Raw genomic sequence first — 6,000 nt, 5'->3', positions numbered from 1 at the left:
CAGCCATGTGGAATTGTGAGTCCATTAAGCCTCTTTTTCTTTAAAAATTACTGACTCTTAGGTATGTCTTTATTAGCAGCATGAGAACAGACTAATACATTCACTACTTTGTTACTTTCTGTCATCCATGGGAAGAACCCTTACCATTCTGGGGATTTACCACTTAAGTGGCCCATAAGAGTTTTTGCCAAATGCCATTGATTCAAAGTGGCAGAATTCTGGTTCCAGACAGATTATTCTCAATCTGGCCATGGCCTGCACTCTTCCCCAGCCCACATTCTGAATGAGAGGGGACCAGGGTCACCAGCATCTCCTCTAATAATTTCCTGTGATAACTCTTTTGCATTCTCAGGAAGGCAAGCAGCCTGGCAGCCCTTGGCACCATTGCTTAGTTTAGTGGCAGTTATAGATAACAGAATTTTATTAGACTTTTTGGCATATTGGTAGTTCCTCTACAGTATTTTTGGGTCAATGCAGGTTGTTCTAAGAGTTTGTTTTTCAGATGGATTCTGGGAGGGAGTTGACACCTATGTACAACTCAACATCCTTTCAAAAAGTCTTCCTAAAAGGCAAATTTATGTGAGGAAGTGATTATATGAGCATGAAGGGAGTTTTGAAAGTTAGTTCAGTGAAGTAAAGATGGAATGAGAGAGAGCTGAGAAAAAAGAGAACATTGAGACCCATCTTTTAACCAAGTATAAAATTAAACACTTAATATCTTAGCAGAAAAGGCCTGAAAGGAAGGTACCCTCTCAGCATAAACTTATTAAATAAGGTCTAAAAATTACCCAGACAGTAACAGAATGTTTCCTTGGCAATATTGGTGGTCAAGAGACTGTTACCAGCCTCTGAGGCAGAAAGAATTAAAGAAGGAGTGATATCCCACTGTATTCCTTAATGTATGTAGACTAAATTATAGGGCATTCTCATTGTTTAAAAAAAATATATAATTTGCTTAAAAACTATATATCTGTGATAGTTAGCCACACCTATGCGAAAGACTCGACTCTTTTTTTTCTTTTTTTTTTTTTTTGAGACAGAGTTTCACTCTTGTTGCCCAGGCTGGAGTGCAATGGCATGATCTCGGCTCACTGCAACCATCGCCTCCTGGGTTCAAGTAATTCTTCTGCCTCAGCCTCCCAAGTAGCTGAGATTACAGGCATATACCACCACGCCCAGTTAATTTTGTATTTTTAGTAGAGATGGGGTTTCTCCGTGTTGGTCAGGCTGGTCTCGAACTCCCAATCTCAGGTGATCCACCCGCCTTGGCCTCCCAAAGTGCTGGGATTACAGGTACGAGCCACGGGCCAAAAGCCTTCTCTTAATGTGCTAGACTAGGTACCCTTGTCCACCTGATGATGGCTTGCCCAATAGCAAGAGGCTTCTCTATCTTTTACCAGTAATCTAAGTATTTTATCTCCCTGTTCCCTCTACCCCAACTATTATTCCCCCCAAAGTTTCCATCCCAATACCCTTTATTTTTTCTACAGTATTCTGTAGAATATCTACAGATATCCTCTGTATAGCCTGGGCTAAATTCAGTCTTCTTTTTACCCTCAAATAAAGTTAGACCCAACCAGGATATTTATTGGAAAGATGAACATATATCATAATGCAAAAAAAGAAAGGAGCATAAGTGTGATCTAAAGATCATGAAAGATAGCCCAGAATCAAAATCTGGTGACACTACATTCAAATGCCAAATTCTAAGCACAACTCTCAAATCACAAGTGTGATTTTGAGGCCAGATTCAGAAGCCAGAAGGCAAGTGATAAGAACAAGAGGCATCAGAAACATACATTCCAAGTCAACTCCTATTACCATCTTCAGAGTGAACATGGCTTACATTTTTTGGATGCTGGGAGGATCAGACTATCTTAAGACAAAGACAGAGTCAGAGTGGATACAAGTTTCAACTAAATATAACATTTAGCAAATTCCAGAAGATAACTCTGTAAATCTGAGTAATCAATAAAGTAACTGTCTTAGTCTGTTCAGGCTGTTATCTAAAAACGCCATAAACTAGGTAGCTTATAAACAACAGAAATGTATTTCTTACAGTTCTGGAGGCTATGATGTCCAAGACCAAAGCACCCACAGATTAGGTGTCTGGTGAGGGTGTCTGCTGTCTTAAGATGGCACCTTCTTGCTGTGTTCCCACATGGTAGAAGGGGGCAAGGCAGCTCTCTGGGATCTCTCTCAGAAAAGCACCAATCACCTCCTAATACCATCACCTTGGGGGTTAGGGTTTCAATATATGAATTTTGGGGATGTACAAACATTCAGACCATTGCAAGTATAAAATTTAAATTTCCTTCATTTAAATTTCCTTGTTATAAGCAAAGATGATTTTCTATCTTGGCCTACATGAAAATTATATGTTTGTTTACCCTTGTATATTTTAAAAGGTTGAAAAGTACCGTCTTTGAATTTACTCAATTACAAGTTAAGTAGTATGTATATTAGAATCAATTATTGAAGTGATTATCATGTAATTGTTCTGAGTAATAATTTGAAGCATACAGTGCCTCAAAGACTCAGTTTCCTTCAGGGTCAAGCATAACTAGATCACAGGCTTGCTGAGAGCCCAAGATTAAATACTGTCATCTTTAATGGAGTACTTATTTCTTAAAATGCTGCAAATGAGGTGATGATGAGGACTGAGAGGACATAAAACAATCCAAACCAAATAAAACAATGATGTCTGCCAAAGTCAGATATTTTCTCTCTCTCTCTCTCTCTCGCTCTCTCTCACACACACACACACACACACACACACACACACAATCACAAGATAATTACAGAATATAACCTGGGAGTGATAAAGGTTGTTTAAAAACATTAACTGGAAGGTCATTAGCCTGAGACGGCTCCAGCACAAATACACAAATAAGTATGAGTAAAACTGGATAAAGAAGGGAAAACAATATCAATGCCAATACCCTGGTTGTGATATTATATAATAGTTTTGCAAAATTGATCAATGGGGAAAACTGAGCAAAGAGTATAAGGGATCCCTCTGTGTTATTTCCTACAACTGCACGTGAATCCACTCCACAATTATCTCAATAAAAGTTTTAAAAATAAATATTAATCATAAATAAGACTAAAGACTAACCATGTTAGTTATTATAAATATAAGTTAAATTCCCACATTGAAATATAGGAGTATTCAAATCAATTTTTAAAAAAGCTACATGTTATTTGAAAGAGATATTTAAAAGAAGATTATTAAAAATAAATGAAAAGATATGAAAATGCTTAAAGATTAAGGAAGTGTAACAATATTGATATCAGAAAAATATAACCTGAGAAGAATCAAGTAGAAAATAATTCAAGTAGATATAAATATAAAAGGAAAAGAAAACATACATGAACTAAACACAGCTCCCAAAATAAATGAAAAACTGACAGAAATACAGAAGGAAATAGAAAAATCAAAATAGTAGGATGCAATTGTAACTCTCTCAAACCGTGAGATCAAGTAAACAAAAGGATAACATAATTTGAATAACCAAAAAATGTCATCAGTATGGATAAGACAAAGGTATCTGAAACTCTCTACCCAATTGAGCAACCACATTCCTTGAAAACACATAGGAAAACATGGATAAAATCTTATTCTCCATTAAGCCTGAGAGAAAAAAATCATTACTTTGCAAACAACTGAAATCATGGAGACCATATTCTCTGTAAACAGTATAATAATATTAAAAACAGAAGCCAGAAAAATTACACTCACTAGAAAAGCCTAAAACACCAAATCTTCCGTGAAAGAGACAAGAATAGAAAGTGCATGTACTTAGAAATCATCAATTTTGAGAGCACAAGTATCAAGACCTACAAGTGCTACATTACTAAATTGCGAGATAAGCCCAAGATGATGCTCAAAGAAATATTTACAAATGCATAGATTAGAAAAGAAAAGGCTGAAAATAAAAGAAGTACAGAGTTTAGGATGCTATTGAATTAGGAGTAAAAGATTGTTTTAAGATAGAAAAGGGGGAAATTAGAAACCTAAGTTAAAATAAAGAACAAAAGATGTAGACATCATCAACAAAACTTTGAAAAAACTAAAACCAGATATTTGGCAGGCCTGAACAACAAAGTGAAAACTCACACACACATTTGAAACAGGAAAAGTCAAAGAAATGGCAGATTATTTTTAATTATAAGAGATTAATAGGTATAATTTATAATAAATTTGAGGTCTTATACAAAACATGATTTTCTAGGAAAGATCAGTGAAAAACATTTAAAAGGTATCAAAAATGTAATCTTTTAAAATGATACAGAGTCTTAGCAGAAGTTTTTAAGGACAAGTTTTAATAAACTTTCAAATATGTGAAAATTGCAATGTGACCAAGCTCTTCCAAAACAAACAGGGGTGAAATGAAACACTTTTTAGCTCACTTTAGGAAAACAGATTAACCCAGTGCCCCTGAATCAAAATCAGAACAGGAGAGCAAAGAGGGAGGGCACGTAGGAAAAAAAGATGGGATATTATAAGACTGAAAATGCAAAAATCCTAAATGAAATTTTTGCAAATGGAACCCATGAGTATGCCAAAAGGGTTTATCTTAGCAATGCAACTATGATACCACGTGAAATCTCTTAATGTAGCAAAATATATTTAAAGACAAAAAAGCTGTGTGATCCCTATAGTAGTTAAAAGTTTTTAATCAATTTCAGTACATAGTCTTACTACGAAAAACTAGTAAACTAGGTAGAAAAGAAAACTTTAATCGGATCAGGTGCATCTGCCAGAGCCTACAGTAAACAACAAAATTCATGGAGAAACATTATTAGTATTTTCATTAAATGTATACGATAAAGGAGCTTGCTAATAGCATTATTATGTGATACCATAATATAGGTTCCAGAAAATGCTTTAAAAAATTAAATAGATAAATGGAAAGATAGAAAGATGTTAGATCATATTGATATAGATACTACATTTGCTAAATTAAATTTCACCCAAAACAGTAACATGGAGAACAGATAATAAAATACTTCCTATTCACAATGCAAGATGTTTAACCTGAACTTATATTTTACTAACTACAGCAAAATAGTGCTGATGCCAGAAGAGACAAATCAGTGAACCAGTGTTCAACCAATAAATAGACCCTGTTACATCTAGGCATTTTTTGATATGCTAAATGTATCATTTCAAATAAGTGAAGAAGACTAAGCAAACATAGTTATCAGATATCTGCTCAAACATATACAGGCAAAAGTAATAACCTCAGTATTCTTTAGCTGAATGTTCTATAATCTAGAATACCACTCATCATTATTATATGACAAAATATTCAAGAAAATTTCCACAGTAAAGTTTTGTGTAATTTTTTTTTTTTAGACGGAGTTTCGCTCTTGTCACCCAGGCTGGAGTGCAATGGCGTGATCTGTGCTCACTGAGAACTCCGCCTCCTGGGTTCAAGCAATTCTCCTGCCTCAGCCTCCCAAGTAGCTGGGATTACGGGCGTGAGCCACCACGCCTGGCCATGTTGTGTAATTTTTAAAAAGAAAACAAAACAGTATTTTGTTATTTTAATTTCATAAATATAGAGAGATGAAAAAGGTCATGCACAGAAAAAAAGCCAGGAAAAATGTGAAAAAAATTACAATGGTTATTTTGAGGGAATGCAGTTACGTGTGATTTTATTATTTCTGTTGTGCTTTTCTGTGTTTTCTTTTCCTTTTTGAGATTGGTCTTTATCTGTTACCTAGGCTGGAGTGAGTGCAGTGGCACAATCTCAGCTCACGCCTCCACCTCTCAGGCTCAAGTGATCTACCCACCTCAGCCTACCAATGTAGCTGGGACCACAGGCACACACCACCACACATAATTACCTTTTATTATTATTTGTAAAGATTGGATCTCGCTATGTTGCTCAGGGTAGTCTTCAACTTCGGGCTCAAGCAATCCTCCTGCCTTGGCCTCCCAGGGTGCTGGGATTACAGGCATGAGCCACTGCACCTGGTCCTTTTCTGTCT

Source organism: Papio anubis, chromosome 11, assembly GCF_008728515.1.
Source record: "Papio anubis isolate 15944 chromosome 11, Panubis1.0, whole genome shotgun sequence".
In the NCBI taxonomy this organism is placed as follows: Eukaryota; Metazoa; Chordata; class Mammalia; order Primates; family Cercopithecidae; genus Papio; species Papio anubis.
Note: the sequence above shows the minus strand (reverse complement) of the source record.